Source organism: Camelus bactrianus, chromosome 2, assembly GCF_048773025.1.
Source record: "Camelus bactrianus isolate YW-2024 breed Bactrian camel chromosome 2, ASM4877302v1, whole genome shotgun sequence".
In the NCBI taxonomy this organism is placed as follows: domain Eukaryota; kingdom Metazoa; phylum Chordata; class Mammalia; order Artiodactyla; family Camelidae; genus Camelus; species Camelus bactrianus.
This window is the reverse complement of record NC_133540.1, coordinates 17199686-17217727: the sequence shown is the minus strand read 5'-3', so window position 1 is coordinate 17217727 and position 18042 is coordinate 17199686. Positions and strand designations below refer to the sequence as shown.

Genomic DNA, 18042 nt, shown 5'->3' with positions numbered 1-18042 from the left:
TTCAGTGAAATGTCTCTTCATTTTTTGTGTATATATATATATATATATATTTTTTTTTTAACTGAAGTATATAGTCAGTTTACAATGTTGTGTCAATTTCTGGTGTACAGCACAGTGCTTCAGTTATACATGAACATACATATATTTGTTTTCATATTCCTTGTCACAATAAGTTACTGCAAGATATTGAATATAGTTCCCTGTGCCTATACAGTATAAGCTTGTTGTTTATCTAATTTATATATATTAGTTAGTATCTGCGAATCTCTCAAACTCCCAACTTACCCCTTCCCACCCCGTTCCCCCATTCAAGGCCCAAATGTTAAGAGAGTCCTGTCTCTTTGGCATCTTTTGTCCTCTGGCAGCATCTCTTTTCTCCACTCTATTCAGCATAGCATGTCCTGTTCTAGCACACCAAATCCAACAGAGGGAATTTTAGGTATAAATGGTATGTATTGGCATATTTGAGACATAACACTAACATGGCTTTAAATTGTAGCATTGTGTATCTGGGAACATGGTTAAAGCGGTAATTCCTTCTAGTGTGTTCTTGACACTGCTCACCTTATCCTCCTCTTTATTAAAAAGCCATTAGATTGCCCTTTCTCCAATGAGGCTCTGAACCTTAGTTGCACATTCTTCCGGATTAGAATACCTAACACATGAACGCAGAGCTCACTATATGTCAGGCACTGTATTAAACACCCTACATGCACTGTCTCATTTAACTCTTATGGCATCATTATAAGAACATTACACAAATATAAAATTGGGATAATAACAGAAAGATGAGAAAGCTAATTTCAAAGAAGTTAGATAACTTGCCTACATTCACACGACTAGTAAGTTTTTGAGCCTGCACGAGGCTTGCCTGACTCTCCAACTTACTCCCTTACCAGTACATTAATCCTACATTATGCCATCAATTCCAGAACTAGCTCTTTGTTTTAGCCTGTTAGTATTTGAAGAACAGACCTTTGTCATTTGGCCATCGTTTAAGCACTGCTCCCTGCCTAACCCAGCTAATGTCCCCACAGCTCAGTTTCCAGGCAGCCTAGCCTGTCTTTTCTGTAGCTTGTCTCTCCTCTAGATCTTGCTCAATATCTGTTTCTCTGTCCCTGCTGTTAGATTAGTGGATTCAGACATTCTGTTTCCTCTCCCTCCTTTCCTCTGTCTTTCCTCTATAATTTTCCTTACAAGATTCTCATACAGTTTTCATATGCTCATAAGACAGACTCATTCACAGTATTAATGTGTATGTTAAAAAAGACAGTTGCCATTTTGGAGGCAATTTTATTTATTGCTTTTCTTGCTACTTATTGTTTTCCTTAAACTATTATCAGACTTAAGATTCATCCATTTATATATTCAGTATATTTTTAGGGTTTCCAAACCAGAACCCAATTTATTTACCTATCATTCCAGAGTGAAGAAATATTCTGAATATTATGTAAGTGTTATATTCTATTAACAATGCCAATATTGAATAAATATTTATTCTTAAGTATTTACTGAATGTTTATATGTCAGCAACTACCCTAGATAGTACTGATTACCCTTCCACACAAGCTTTTTTGGTGAAATAATTTTTTTAACGTTAAGTTTTCTCAATATGATAATACCCAGGTTCATTTTAGAAAAATAAAAAATACAAACAAAAAAGAATTAGGAAATACATACCAACAACAATCACTTTCAATACTTTGAGGACTATCTTTCCAAAGTTTTATCTGTATTTTTGAACTGTTGAATTTTTTTTCAGTTAACACTACATCATAAACATTCTTCTACATTAATGGTTGTTAAAGGTTGATGAGTTCTTTTTTGGGTGTACGATAGTTTTAAAATCATACTTTCAATGTTGGACTCTTAATCTGTTGCTAGTTTTTTTTTTTTTATTACATGTGAAGACCATGATGAACATCATTTAGGTATTTTTCTTTTCATATATCATAGGCGGTTCCTTGAAGCCGCAGAAATTGTATTTCTACTGGGCTAGGGGACATTTTTCCAGCTCTCAAAGAATTATTACTCAATTGGTTAAAAGTCTGCAGACTATATACATTCAAAGGCAATCCCTTCTGTTTGAAATTCAGCAAAATCCAGAGTTTGTGCAAACCTTTAACTCTTGCAGAGTGTCTCCTTTATTTGGTACATACTGATAGAAAACTGGACATGGGTATACAAATATGAATAAAAGCCTGTGCAAGGCAGATAGCAAAACAGACTAGAACTAATAAACAAGTTTAGGAAGGTAATAAGAAGCAATATTTCTTATGAAAATCAATTGCATTTCTATATATTAGGTACAAAAATATGAAAAGGAAATTACCAAAATAATTTCATTCACAATAGCTTTTTAAAAGAATAAAATACTTAGAAATAAACTGAATAAAGATGTGTAAGATCTATATACCAAAAACTATAAAATATTGCTAAGAGAAATTAGAGATCTAAATAAATGGAGAAATAGATTTTCATGGATCAAGAGATTTCATATTATCAAGAAGGCAACTTTCCTCAAACTGATCTAAAAGTTCAATGCAGTCCTTATAAAACTTCTAGCCGATTTCTTTTGGGTAGAAACTGACCACTGATCCTAAAATTCATATGGAAATGCAAAGGATGCATAATAGTCTAAGCGGTTTGGCAAAAGAATAAAGCTGGAGAACTTTCACTACCTGATTTCAAATTTTACTGTAACACGTATTAATCTAAACATTGGGCTTCTTGGAAAAGGATAGGAGCACAGTTCAATGGTGAAGAATTAAAAATCCAGAAATAGAACCTTACTTTTTATTATGAATTTATTTTTAACAATGGTCCCAAGACAATTCAATGGGAAGACTAACCTTTTTTTTTTAATCAAGAAAAGGTGCTGGAGTAAATGGACACCCACAAGAAAAGCAACAACACACACACACACACACACACACACACACACACACACACACACACAACCCCAAAGAAATAGAAACTTATATCAGACTAGAAAAAAATGAACTAAAACTTGATCATAGATCCAGATGTAAAAAACAACTTTACATTTCTCAAAGGAAACATAGGAGAAAATCTCCATAACCTCTTAATATAACATCAAAAGCATGATGTATACAAGAAAAAAAATTGGTAAATTAGACTTGATCAAAATTAAAAACTCTTGCTCTTCAAAATCCCTGTTAAAAGAATGAAAAGACAAGCCACAGACTTGGAGAAAATCCTGCAAATCACGTATCTGATAAAGAATAAAATCTTGTAATTTGCAACATCATGACTAGACCTAGAGGATATTACACTAAGTGAAATAAAACAGAAAAGACATACTGTGTGATTACACATATTTGCAGAATCTAAAAAAATAAAACAAATGAACAAATATAACAAAACAGAAGCAGAGTTATAGATACAGAGAACAAACACGTGATTGCCAGAAGGGAGAGTTTTGGGAGGAGGAAAGCAACAGGTGAGGAAGAATTAAGAGGTACAAACTTCCAGTTGCAAAACAAATGAGTATGAAGTGTACAGTGTGGGGAGTATAGTCAATCACTATGTGATAGATTTGTGTGGTGACACATGATAACTGCAGTTACCATTTTGAAATGTACAGAAATACCGAATCACTCTGCTGTGTAACAGGAACTAACATAGCATTGTAGGTCAATTATACTTCAAAAACAAATACATAGAAAAAGAGATTAGATTTGTGGTTACCAGAGGCAGGGGCTGGGGGGGCAGGGAACTGGATGATGGCAGTCAAAGGTACACACTCCCCAGTTATAAGATAATTATTACAGATGTAATGTATAATGTGATAAACATAATTAACACTACTGTATGTTACATATGAGACTTGTCAGAGTAAATCCTAAGAGTTCTTATCACAAGGAATTCTTTTCTTTTTTTAATTTTGTATCTATACAAGTTGATGGATGTTCATTAAATTTATTGTGATGATCATTTCATGATGTATGTAAGTCAACCCATTATGCTGTACACCTTAAACTTTTAAAAAAAATTTATTAATAGATGAATTATTTTAGAGCAGTTTTAGGTTCACAGAAGAATTGAGCAGAAAATACAGAGTTTGCACATAGCCCTCCCCTCCCACACATATATACTCCCCTACCCTCAGCATCTCTTATCAGTGTGGCATATTAGGTAAAACTGATGAACCAACATGGGCACATTATTATCAACCAAAGTCCATAGTTTACATTAGGGTTCACTCTTGATGTTGTACATTCTATGGGTTTTGACAAATGCATAATGACATGTAGCCACCACTATAGTATCATACAGAATAATTTCATTGCCCTAAAATCCATTGTGCTCCATCTATTCATTTCTTCCTCCTTCTCCTCAAACCCCTGGAAACCACGATCTTTTTATTGTTCCTGTAGCTGTGCCTTTTCCAGAAGGTCATTTGGTTGGAATCGTACAGTTTGTAGCCTCTTCAGACTGGCTTCTTTCATTCAGTAATACATCTTTTAAGTTTCTTCCATGTCTTTCATGATTTGGTAGCTCATTTCTTTTTCTTTTTACTGCATATATATTTTTTAAATTTACATCTATGTACTGTTCACTGTTTCTAAGAACGTTTAGAACTTTCTCTTTTTAAGCTTACATAGTTATCAAAGGAATAAAGCCAACCACAAAATAAGAATTAATTAAAAAAAGATACATACACCCTGCTATTAACAGCAGCATTATTTATAATTGCCAAGATATGGAAGCATCCTAAGTGCATGTCAATAGTTGAACAGATAGTGAAGATGCAGCATACATATATGTAATGGAATACAGCTCACCCGTAAGAAAGAAGGATATTTTGCCATTTGCTGCCCTTCTTTCACTTTTTTTTTTTCACTTCAAAAACCAGAATTTTATAACCGGCATAAACATTTCCATTACATGGAAAACAGCAAAATACCTAGAAATAAACTTAACCAAGGAGGTTACCTGTACTCTGAAAACCAAAATGACACAAAGAAATGGAAAGATTTCTTGTGCTCTTGGATTGGAAGAATCAGCACTATCATAATGGCCACACCACCCAAAGCAACCCACAGATCCAACGCAACCCCCATCAAAATACTCACGACATTCCTCACAGAACTAGAACAAACAATTCCAAAATTCACAAGGAACCACAAAAGATCCCAAACAGCCAAAGCAATCTTTTGTAGGTCTTGTTTTTTACTCTTTCTTTTTTTGTTCTCTTTTTTGATGGCTTGATGACTAGAGAAGATCCTTTAACATTTGTTGTAAAGCTGGTTTGGTGGCGCTGAAATATTTTAGTTTTTGTTTATCTGTGAAGCTGTTGATTTCTCCATCAATGTAAACTTCAAACCTTAAAAAATGAAAAAGAGAGGAAGAATGGACTTCAGTTAATATTAATGTGTCACTATTGGCTCACCAATGGGCTATAGTAATATAAGATCTTAACATTAGGGGAAACTGGGTGAGAGGGATATGGGAACTCTTTGCATTGTCTTTGCAACTTTTTCATGTATCTCAAACTATTCTAAAATAAAAAGTGTATTTAAATAAAAATAAAGAAGGAAATAAAAATGTACTGAAAATCACTGAATTGTCCTTTGTAATAAGTGAGCTTCATGGTATATAAATAACACCTCAGTATTAAGTCATATGAGCTGCTTATATATTCTGGAGATCAAGCCTTTGTCAGTTTCATTTGAAAAAATTTTCTCCCATTCTGTAGGTTGTCTTTTTGTTTTACTTATGGTTTCCTTTGCTTTGTAGAAGCTTGTAAGTTTCATTAGGTCCCATTTGTTTATTCCTGCTTTTATTTCTATTGCTTGAGTAGACTGTTCTAGGAGAACATTTTTGAGATGTCAGATAATGTTTTGCCTGTATTTTCCTCTAGGAGGTTTATTGTATCTTGTCTTATGTTTAAGTCTTTGATCCATTTTGAGTTTTTTTGTGTATGGTGTAAGGGAGTGTTCTAGCTTCATTCTTTTACATGCTGCTGTTCAGTTTTCCCAACACCATTTGCTGAATAGACTGTCTTTATTCCATTGTATATTCTTGCCTCCTTTGTCAAAGATTAGTTGATCAAAAGTTTGTGGGTTCATTTCTGGGCTCTATTTTCTGTTCCATTGGTCTATATGCCTGTTCTTGTACCAATACCATGCTGTCTTGATGACTGTAGCTCTATAGTATTTTCTGAAGTCTGGGAGAGTTATTCCTCCAGCCTCTTTCTTTCTCTTCAGTAATGCTTTGGCAATTCTAGGTCTTTGATGGTTCCATATAAATTTTATTGTGATTTGTTCTAGTTCTGTGAAATATGTCCTGGGTAATTTGATAGGGATTGCATTAAATCTGTAGATTGCCTTGGGCAGTGTGACCGTTTTAACAATATTGATTCTTCCAATCCAAGAGCATGGGATATCTTTCCATTTTTTAAAGTCTTCTTTAATTTCCTTCATCAATGGTTTATAGTTTTCTGTGTATAATTCTTTCATCTCCTTGGTTAGATTTATTCCTAGGTACTTTATTACTTTGGGTGCTATTTTAAAGGGGATTGTTTCTTTACTTTTTTTCTGTTGATTCATCATTAGTGTAAAGAAATGCAACTGACTTTTGAATGTTAATCTTGTAATCTGCTACCTTTCTGAATCCTGGGCATATATCCAGAAGGAACCCTACTTCAGGATGACACCTGCACCCCAGTGTTCATAGCAGCATTATTTACAATAGCCAAGACGTGGAAACTGCCTAAATGTCCATCAACAGATGACTGGATAAAGAAGATGTGGTATGTTTATACAATGGAATACTACTCAGCCATAAAAACCAACAACATAACGCCATTTGCAGCAACATGGTTGTTCCTGGAGACTTTCATTCTAAGTGAAGTTAGCCAGAAAGAGAAAGAAAAATACCATATGAGATCGCTCATATGTGGAATCTAAAAACAAAAACAAAACCAAAAACAAACAAAGCATAAATACAAAACAGAAATAGACTCACAGACATAGAATACAAACTTGTGGTTGCCAAGGGGGTGGGGGGGTGGGAAGAGAGACTGGGATTTCAAAATTGTAGAATAGGTAAACAGGATTATACTGTATATAGCACAGGGAAATTTATACAAAATCTTATGGTAGCTCACAGAGAAAAAATGTGACAATGAATATATATATGTTCATGTATAACTGAAAAATTGTGCTGTACACTGGAATTTGATACAACATTGTAAAATGATTATAAATCAATAAAAAGTGTTAATAAATAAATAAATAACAACTCAGTAGAGCTCTTTAAAGTTAATAAGGGCAGAATGGGATCAGGGATGGACTCGGGCAGGGTCAGGGCCCAGGCTCAGGGGCCACTCAGGGCTGGGTCAGGGCAGGGTCAGGTGGGGGGTCAGACAGGGGTCAGGCGGGGGTCAGCAACCTTGACAATGGGCACGGGGGCGTGGCTCCCCGAAGGCCGAGGCCAGCCTGCGGCCCTCCTCTGGCTGCTGCTGCTGCTGCCGCCAACAGCCACCCTAGAGCTGCGGGGGTCCTCCGCCAGGGCCTCGGTGGCGCCCGGCCGGGCCCCAGGCGCGGTGCGGCCGGAGGACGGCGGCGCTCTGACCCCTGACGCGCAGCCGTTGGCTCCGGGGGCCGCAGGTGCGTTGAGGCCTCAGTGCGGGGCTGGGTTGGGTTACACAGGAGGGCCTCAGGGGGGCGCGGCTGTGACCAGGGCCTGGGGGCCTCGTCTTCTGTTGCCCTTCCCTCCAGCCAGGCAGCCCAGAGATCACCTCAACACAGGTGGGTCAGAGGCCCCCACAGTGGGGTCTCTGGGTGGGAACCGACCCAGGAGCTTTGTGGGGCTGTGAACTGGGCAGGTAGCAGGGTCTGGCCCTGACAGACAGCTGGGAGGCTGTCTGGAAGGAAGCACCGGGACTGCTGAATAAGTGGCCCTTAGTGTGGGGCCCAGGGGTCTCACTTCCCTCCATGAGGCCCTGGGAGCACAGGCCCTGGACCGGCATCCCCACTCTCAGGGGGCCTGGGCACACCCCTGCCCTCCCAAGTGTGGGTCCTAAAGCCAGGGCTGTCTTCATTAGTCCACTCCCTCTTTAGAAATGGAGGATCCTGTCAGAGAGGGGGAGTGACTTTCCTCAGGTCACACAACACCACAGAGCTCTGCCTGTGAACCTATTTCCCTGAGATACTGGGATGACGTGGAGGGGGCACAAGCCCTTAGCAACCATGATTGTGAAAAAATAACATTGGCAGCTTCTGAGGCCTGCAGTTCTTGGCTCTGCAGAGCAGGCACTGAGGAGTGCTAAGTGAGGGAGTAATGGCTGTGACAGCCCAGACCTTGGCAGGCTCACTCAGGGATGTCTGTCACCCTGGAGATGCTGCTGTCACCTGCTGTGGCTGCCCTTGTTCTCCCCACCCACCCACCAGACCACTGAGCCCTCATCCCCACAGGGCTTGCTGGGTTGTGCTCTGCTGTCCAGTTCTCAGTGGCACCCTGTCATTTTGCTAGGCCTCTGGAAGCTTGGCCTTGGTTTTTCCCATCTATGAAGTGGACGGGGCCTCCCTGGCAGTGGCACCTGGGCACTACCTGTGTCTCTGTCATAGGAGGCAGGGGCGTCTCCACTGTATGTGGGAAACCCAAGGTGATAGGGAAGATCTACGGTGGCCGGGACGTGGTGGCAGGCCAGTGGCCATGGCAAGCCAGCCTGCTGTACCAGGGCACGCATGTCTGTGGAGCCACCCTCATCAACTCCCGTTGGCTGGTTTCTGCTGCCCACTGCTTTCTCAAGTGAGTCCTCCTGCCTTGGCTGCCAGCAGAGGTGCTGGCTGGGGAGGGGGGTGCAGGAGAGAGGGAGAAAAGGGGTGATGGGTATCCCACAGCAGTCCTCTGGGCTTTTCTCTGGGGCGGTCTGTGGCCTTCAAACGCATGTCATCCCTGCCTTTGACCTGCGTACCCTCCACCTGGACTGTCCTCCTTGTTCACCTGTCTGATCCTCATGCTCTGCCCTCAGCCCTTGTGCCTGTCCCCTAACACAGATGTGCCCCAGGAGAGTGGCAGTGTTGGTCCTGGCTGCCATGTGGTGTGGACCAACCTCAGACCAGAGCTTTTTCTCAGTGTCCCCACATTCCTGGGTGTCAGACTCTAGGCAGGAACTAGAACTGTGTGTATGGCCATCAGTTGGGCCATTCTGCTCACTTGTGCAAAACTGAGTTCCCAGGAGGAGCTGTGGTCACTGGTGTGAGCGGGGGGACCCCTGCTGCCAGGCTGCATAGGTGGGAGATGGGGCTCCCTGGGAGAGTGACATGACTGTGGAGGAGTCTAACTCACTGCCCCTCCTGGGCCTGGCCCAGTTCCCAGCTTCTGAACACATGAGGAGGGGTCTCCAGGGAGCAGGGGCATCACAGCCCAGGGCCAGGAGCTGGAGCTTTGAGAACCCAGAGTCCTGTCGGCACCTACTCTGTGCCACGCTGTATGCACGCCCCTCTGTGGCATCAGGGGTGGTAAGACCCCACCTCACCGTGTCTCTATCTTGTCCAAAGAGAAAGCCCAACCTGGGTAAGAAGAGCAGACCACATGGTGGGGGGGCAAGTGAGAAGCTCCGTGCTCCAGTGGGCGTGGAGAGGGAGGGGCTTGCTGGAGGGGGGGGAGGGGGAGGGTGTCCGGGTGGATGAGCCATCCACTCAAGGTCAGGGAGGTGGGAAGTTTCACCACCCATACTCAGGGAACAAGGCAAGGTTCCATTCCCTGCACTCATTTGCTCATTTAACAGTCTTTTGTGAGCGCTTATAACTAGTGGATAAGCAGCCCTCGGGCAGGAAGATGCTTAAAGAGGGGTCGGGAAAGGTGCGGGGGCCAGAAGGTGGGCTGCAGGGAGCCTTGGGAAGGGTCAAGTTAGAGCTGGGACTGAACCAGAACTCCTCCTGTGTACAATCACAAGGCCTTCATTTGATGACCCCCCTACCCCACCATCCAGCACTAGGATTCAATGCGCCTCCAATTCATGGGTGTGATGGAGAAGCCATATGCTGACATTGTAAGTAGAGTATCAATTAGCCTCAAGAAAGAAGGGCTCCTGACCATTAGAAATGGGGAGACAAAAGCTGCCTGGCATCATGGTGGGCAGAGGGGTCCAGAGGGGTGTGGGCAGTAAGATGAGGATACAGGGAAAGAGAGCTGGCTCACACTCAGAGATGATGGTGACTACGCCTCCTTCCTCCTCCAGAAAATCTCACGTCCTGGAGAACTACCGGGTTTTGTTAGGAAACACCCAGCTGTACCAGCACACCAGGCACACCCAGAAGATACCTGTGAGCCGGATTATCATGTACCCAGACTTTGATAAATTTCATCCCTTTGGGAATGACATAGCCATGTTGCAGCTGCTCTTTCCTGTGAACTTCACCTCCTACATCATCCCCGCCTGCCTCCCAGCTCCTGGCATGCAGCTGCCCAGTAACTCGTCCTGCTGGATAACGGGCTGGGGGATGATCAGTGAGGAAAGTAAGAGGGCACGGGAGAACCTGGAGGGTGGATGAGGGCAGGGAGGAGGGGCAGGGAGGGGAGGAGGACAGAGGGGTCCCCAGGCAAAGTGGCCGCTGGACCTTGGCTAGCTGTGCCTCGTTTCCAGAGGACTGGGCTAGTCTAGTTCTAGTTCTGAAAGTGTGTGATCCTAAAGTTTCAGTGCTCCCTGAGTACAGATCTCCGCAAGTCTGGGAATCTTTGACTTTTGGACTCAAGAATTGGGTTCTTGGAGTCTTTCTAAGGCTTGACTCCAGGATTTTAATCAACCATGGATGTCAGATGACTTGATTCAACTCAGAAGTCATGGTTGGGGCCTGGTCCATTCCAGGCCACTGACAAATAACCCCATTTCCCATTGCCATGGGAGGAACTTGGGAAAAGTGGAGAGAAAACACATTTATGAACTCTGACCTCTGACCTTTGAGCCTGCAGGATCAAGTTAGAATAATTATGACTTGAGAGTGTTTGACCTCTCTGAGCTCACTGTGCTCTTCTCCCCACCAAGGTCAACTATCTACTTTGTAGGCTTATTCTGTGAACTGAATAATACGGGAAAAAGTTTGTGTTTTTTAGGATTGAAAAAGGAGAAGTGTAGGCAAAGACTTATGAGCAAAAGTCTTTATTAAAGAAATGAATGTTTATGGTTTGGGGAAATGCTTATGGTGCAAAATTAGGTGGAAGAAGCATATATATTTGTAATTATTTGGTACAGTGTTTCTCAGCAGAGGTGCTGCAGGCATTTTGGATGGACCCTATCTTCACTGGGTAGGATGCACCTGCTAGTGTGTCAGTTAGTCTCCCTGTCATAGGACAACCAGGTCCCCAGTATTCCCACACCCCCCACACACACTCACACACACACAGAGGAATTACTCACACTGACACAACACACCACACTCACACCCGCAGATACACACACAGAGACTGCTTTCTCCTTGAGGGCAGGGACCCTGTCTTGCTGGTTTAATATCCCAGCCTGTGCCCAGGGCCTGGCCCCTGGCAGGTGCTCTGCTGCTGCCCCCAGGTCCTGGAGCCCGTCACTTCTTGCCTGCACCTGCAGACCGGTCTCCCAGCTCCACCCTGTGTGCTCTGCTTTAGTCCCCACACAGCTGGATGTGTGCTTCAGAGCAGAGGTAGTGCCAGTCCCCTGCTCACTACCCTCAGTGCCTTCTCACTTATGCTTTGAAAAAAGTCCAGATGCCCTACCTCGGCTCTGCATAACAGCCTCCATCCCTCTGTGCTTATCTCCTGCTGCGTCCCTCACTCATGCCTGCCCAGCCACCGGCCTCCTTCCTGCTGTGAATGTGCTGCACCCCCACCCGCCTCGGGCCGCCGGCCGCTGTGGCTGGGCTCCCGGCCTTGCTTGCTCTGCCTGCTCTCCTGGGCACGACTTGCTCATCTTGGCAGGTCTCATTTCTTTACATGAACAATTCAGCTCCTCCTCTGAGAAGTTTTACTGGATCACATGAGCTAAAACAGACAACCCCTAACACCACAGCTCCCTGTTGCCTTTACACCACTTACTAGATCTAAAATCATTCTACTATTCACTTCACTTCCCTGTCTCCCCCAACTGAGTATGTTCCCTGTATCACTAGTGTCTAAAAGACACTAAACACAAGGACAGATGAATAAGTAAGTGAGCAGATGAGAGGATCGATTGGGGAGGGGAAGGATGAGTGAGGGGAAGGGAAGATGGGGGTGCGTAGGTGAGAGGATGGTGGGCAGACAGATGGGAGTGAGTGGACACATCAGTAGGTGGAGGGGAGAATGGAGAGATGGGTCAAAAGATGGGTGGATGGGCAAATGGATGGAAGGGTGAGTGGGTGAATAGGACAAAAGGAGAGCTAGGTAGACGGAGGGAGGATTGGTGGGTGGAAGGAAAGGTTAATGATAGACAAGTGGAGAATGGATGGGATGGTTAGTGAAAGGGCAGGCAGGCTGGTGGATGGTTGCTGAGCACCCGTGTAGGGTATGTGCCAGTGGGATTTGCGGAATAAAAGAGGTGTGGTCTGTTGCCATGAGAGAGGTGGAGGGAATAGGATGAGTTTGGAGGAGTTCAGCAAACAGGAGGGGGCTTCTTAGGCAGAGGTAGAACTGGAACAGCGCTGCAGTGCAGCTGTGCCGAGACAACCCCGGGCTCGGGGAGCAGCGGCGAGCAGGGCAGAGGAGCGGGGAGCGCGGAGCGGCCCGGGGCTGAGCTGCAGTGCACTTCACTCGTGTCCTCCTCGTCCTCGCAGGGCCTCTGCTCGAGCCCTTCCGTCTCCAGGAGGGAAAGGTGGGCCTCATTGAGAACAAGTTCTGCAATATGTTATATGAACAAAGAGTTGGCCAAGGCAGGAACTACTCTGTGCACGATGAGATGCTGTGTGCTGGGGACTTCTCGACAGGAAAGGCCATCTGCCACGTGAGTGAGGCCATTTCTGTTCCTCCCTTGTGTGTTTTCAGGGCCTCAGCTTCCTGGGGGGGGCGGGGGTGTTGCCTCTGCTCTCCTTGTGGAGACCCCTGGGATGTCCTGCTTCCTCCCTCTCTGTGTCTTCCCGGACTCCAGCCCTTGGCAGCGTCCCCCCAGCTGCCCCTTCCTAAGCCCATTGTCCCTGAGAGCCTTACTGGCAGGACCTCAGACAGCGTCTGTTTTTGAGGCATATTTTACAGTTTTGATTGAGGTGTAACATACTTACAAAAAAGTATATTCATAGTGTTTTCATAGGTGTGGGGTGGACGAATCTTCACATAGTGACACAACATGTGACCAACACCCCGGGGCCCCACTCGTGTCCCTTTCCCATCACCAGCACTCAGGGGAAACCGCCACCTTCACTTGCAACCCCTCAGTTTAGATCATGGGTTTTCTGTAAGTAGAATTTATTTCCAGTTGTCAGTCTGTGGCCTCGCTTTCTGTGTGTGAGCTGCATCCCTGCTGCCGCCTGTAGTGAGTTTGTTCATCCTCGTCGCCTCCCAGGACTCTGCTGGAGGCACTGAGTTCTGTGGTCCATTCTGCTTTTGATGGGTATTATAGCAGTTCCCAAGCTTTCTGTTTCATTTCGCTTCCAAATGTTTCATAGTCTATTTCATACAAGCCCATGAGGAGAACTGTTGGATTAAAAGTTATGTGTGTGTTCAGCTCTCGCAGATGCTACCAGACGCCCCCAAACTGCTCACCACACGCCCCCGTTCAAGTCGTGGGTGAGGCTCTGTGTCCTCGCCCACACTTGGCACTTTCCATCTTTTCTCATTTTGATGTCTTATTGTGGTTTTAATCTTCATTTTCCTGATGACAAATTAAATGTATTTTCATATGTTTATTGTCATTGGATCTCTTCTTCTGTAAAGCTTCCCTCCCAGTTCTTTCCCCTCTCATCTTCCTCTTGGGTTGTCTGTCTTTTCCTTGAGGGGCTCTTGGTATATTTGTATATTTTTCTATATTCCAGATATGAGGCCGCTGTTGGGTATATGGAGTGTGGAGCTCTCTTTCTGCTCTTTGTCGTGCCCCATGTTGTAAGTGGGCAGACAGGCCCGGAGAGGGAAAGCTGTACCCTAATATAAGGCAGTACAACCTGACTCCAAACCCACTGCCTCCCCCGCAGGGCCCAGCCTCCCAAGCAGACATCACATCTTTCACACAGATGGCACCGTGGGGTGGAGGGGAGAGTGTTGGGCTCGAGTTAGAGACACTGCTCTGCCACGTGTCCCTGCCCTGTGACCTCTGGCGGTCTTTTCACCCCCTGAGCCTGTGTCCTCATTTGCAGTGTGGGACTCTGAGGCCTCCTTCATGGCGTTGTGGAAAGGATGGTGTAGTGGGTTGGATAGTGTCCCCTAAATTTGTATCCACTTGGAATCTCAGAATATGACCTTAATTGGGAATAGAGGCTTTGCAGATGTGACTAGATAAGAATCTCAAGATGACACCATTCTGAATTTACCGTGGGCCCTGAATCCAATGACTTGTGTCCTTATAGGAACAGAGACAGACACAGAGATGCTCGATGTCAGACTTCTGGCTCCTGGAACCGTGAGGGGACACATTTCTGTTGTTTGCAGAGTCACTCAGTTTGGGGTGATATGCTGTGGTGCCCCAGGAGACCTGCACGGGAGGGGTGAGGTGCGCCTGGCCCATGGGAGGGCCGCGCTGATGGCAGGTTCCATGACGGCCCAGTGAGCTGCTGAGCCCGAGGGGGGAAGCTTGGCCACCTGCCCCCTTGGTAGGAGGTGGACCCAGGTTTCCCGGTTCCCAGGCCCTAATCAATGGTGTGGACTTTCTGACTGTCTGGCCTGGCCCGTCCTTCTCACAGAGTCAGCTGCACCCAGAGGTGAAACAAAGGGCTCAGCCCACATCCTCCCAAGTCCCCATCTGGCTGTCACTCGACCCCACTTCCAGCCTTGTTCTCCACCTGCCCTCCCCTGCAGAGGTCATGCCCATTGAGCACAGGGCTGGAGCCCTTTGCTTGCCCACCGGACATGCACAGTGCCCTTGACCTCTAGTCCCCCTCCCCCCAGCTTGAGGACACCACTGAGCTGGACACCCAGGAGTCCCAGCAGATGACCCCCTCCTGCCTCTCTCAGCCTTTCAGTCACCCAAGCCCATCTGAGAGATTCCATCTAGATTCATCTTCTGCCATGTCACCTGCTCTGGCCCCCACCCTCCAACAGGGGGCTCTCTTCTCTCCCCTAAAGTGTCCCTCCCCCTGCACAGGGCCCCCAGAAACAGGTCTGAGGAGAGAAGGGCCACAGGGGCACTCAGCACTCAGACTGTGGGGCAGGACAGACCTGGTTCCAGGCATTAATCTGTTGTTTACGGGGATTGTGGCCTCAGCTCAGTTTCCTCACCCATGAAATGGGGTCGCTAACAGCCTCCACTTAATAAGGTTCCTATAACAATTTGAGAGCTGTGTCTGGCACTCAGTAGGTGCTTGACAAGTGCTGGCTTTCATTCTCCTGGCCTGGTCTGCCCACCTCTATCTTAATTGTACCTGTTCTGGGCCTGTCTTAGACCTTCCTCTCAAGGTGGATTCCACTGCCTGGCCCCACTCAACACACACGTGCAGGTGTGTCTGTGCATGCACACACACACACACAGTTGGCTCTGTCTTTACAGCAGTGCAAACCACAGCTCACTTCTCATGGGAAATACTAGTGTTGGGGTTCCCTCTGCCTTCTGAGAGCTCCCTAAGGGCCAGGAGGCTATTGGAGCCCTTCTCATCTCCTCTAGACTGGCCCAGAACCCATCATAATATTGGCAACCACATGGCTCATCTGCGTGAATCCTCAAGGCCTGCAGTGGACAAGGACCAGGCCTTCTTCTGACCTTGAGCAACTAGGAGTGGGTACACGGTGGGGAGGCCGAGGGCACTCCAGGCAGGGACGACAGGGGGAGGAGCTGAGAGGATGACAACACATTCCCTGTCTCCAAGGAGCCCCATGTATGACTTCTTGGGGCTGCTGAGACAAACCACCTCAAAGTGGGTGGTTAAAATGACAGTAATTTGTTATCTTAGGTTTCTGGTGGTCAAAGGTCTAAAGCATAGGTGCTGGCCAGGCACGTTTCTTCTGGAGGCTCTAGGGGAGAATGTGTCCTTTCTTCTGGCTTTTTAGGGGCCGCCCACATTCCTTGGTTCATGGCCCCTTCCTCCAGCCTCAAAGCACATCGCTCCAAACTCTGCTTCTGTCATCACATCTCCTCATGTGACTCTGGACTCCCACCTCCCTCCTTCCCCATGAGGACCCTTGGGACTACCTTGGGCCCACCCAGGTAATCCAAGATGAGCTTCCTACTTCAAGATGCCCAACCCCACCACATCTGCAGAGTCCCTTTGCCACATAAAGTGACATAACCACAGGCTCTAGAGATGGGCATCTCTGAGGGTTATTTTCGGCTGGCCACGTGATGTACCCCTCTCTCTCCTTCAAGCCACTGCTTCCCCCACCCTCCCTCTCAGCTAGAGGTCTTGCTTCTTATTTCACTGAGAACATCAAAGCGAGCAGTCAGATGAGAGCCATCCACCTTCCCAGCCCCACAGCCCGCTCCCCGCATCTGCCATCTGGCCCATCCCTCTTCTCCTTGCCTGCACTTACCGGTCCCTCTGCTCCTGCATCAGACAGTAGGTTGTTTCCTGTTTAGAGTCTCAGCTCAGGAAGTCTTTGTGCCCCCACCCTGCCTGTCCTGTCCCTTCCATGGCTTATTTCTACACGTCACATCTGACCACAGCAGGCTAGCTGGCTTAGTGACAGAAGTGCCATGGGGGAGGGGCCTTGTCCTTTCACCCCCATGCCCGGGGGCAGAGGCTGCCCTGGATGCTTGACGTGCATGTGGACAGGTGAGCGGAAGAGTGGCAGGCATGGCTGTGGCCCCGCTCCACTCCCCCCATGCCCAAGGGTGAGACCCTCCCTTTGGGTGATGACATGAGAGGATTTTCAACCAGATGGTCCTGCCCTGACAGTATTTTGGGACTCCAGTGATTCCCAGCAGATTTCTGGGGACCCCCTCCCACTCCCTGAGCAATGCAGGCTGCCCCCGCCAGGCCTGGGTGCGAGCATTTTCTGAGGCTGCTCAGAAAGAGCATCTCTCTTTTCTCTCAAGAGGTTGAGAGAAAGCCAAAGGCCTAAATGAATGAAAAGGGGGAGGATCCAGGTGGGGATGTGTTGCTGCAGGACAGGGTTTTGCAAGAACTGGGGTCTGAAGTGGCTTGACCTGACCAGGCTCCACTCACAGACCAGTCCTCCTGGGCCCTGTTGGGGCAGCTGTCCCTTCTCGGCCTTGTCCTGGACCACAGTGGCCTCCCTAGGTGCAAGTGTCCACGTGTTGTAGATTTCAATCCACAGCCATCCTGGGGGTCAGTCAGGAGCTTCCTGAAGTGTGATGCCAGCGCCTGCCTGCATGACTATGGCTGCAGGGGGACACTGGTGTTTGGACTTTCAAAGAGGTCCACCTCAGTGAGCCTGGATGCCACACACTCATGAGCCCGGCCTTGCTACCTGGTCTTCTCAGCGCTGGCCCAGCCGCCCACACTGACTCCCCTCTCTTTCCTAGGGTGATTCCGGGGGACCCCTTGTCTGTGACCTCACCGACGTCTGGGTTCTGGTGGGGCTGGCCAGCTGGGGCTTGGACTGCCGACATCCCATCTACCCCAGCGTCTTCACCAATGTCTCCTACTTCATTGACTGGATCGATGAGATCCAGAGGCTCACACCGCTCCCTGATACCATGTCTGCTCCTCCTCAGACCCAGTTTCCACACCAGCCTCTGCAAGCTGCTGGCTCACTGGGGCCTGGCACAGGCTTTGTGCCCCCACAGCCCTGGCCCCTGCTGCTGTTCCTGCTCCAGGCCCCGCGGCAGGCCCTGTGGTGACCCACTAAGCCCCTCTGCTCCTTCCTTCTGTCTCAGACCCCAGTCTCCTTGCTGGAATTTTCCACCCCTCCCCTCCCCCAGCCCCATCAGCTTTCAGTGGATCCTTCTTGGCTTTCCAGTCCAACAGCTGCCACTCCCCAAACCAAGCCTGAAAAATCAAATAAAAACAAATGAAAGACTTA

General features: G+C 46.9%; 1 long non-coding RNA gene across 32 annotated transcripts in view; it reads left to right on the top strand.

Annotated features, from left to right (window-relative positions):
* LOC105064761 (putative serine protease 47) overlaps nt 1-18042 on the top strand; it is a 90521-nt gene extending 72479 nt beyond the window's left edge. For all 32 annotated transcript variants that reach the window (XR_012511280.1, XR_012511269.1, XR_012511266.1 and 29 more), the window contains 4 exons: nt 8598-8781; nt 10217-10494; nt 12756-12922; nt 17543-18042. This is a non-coding gene — a long non-coding RNA (putative serine protease 47). The remainder of the gene's footprint in view (nt 1-8597; nt 8782-10216; nt 10495-12755; nt 12923-17542) is intronic.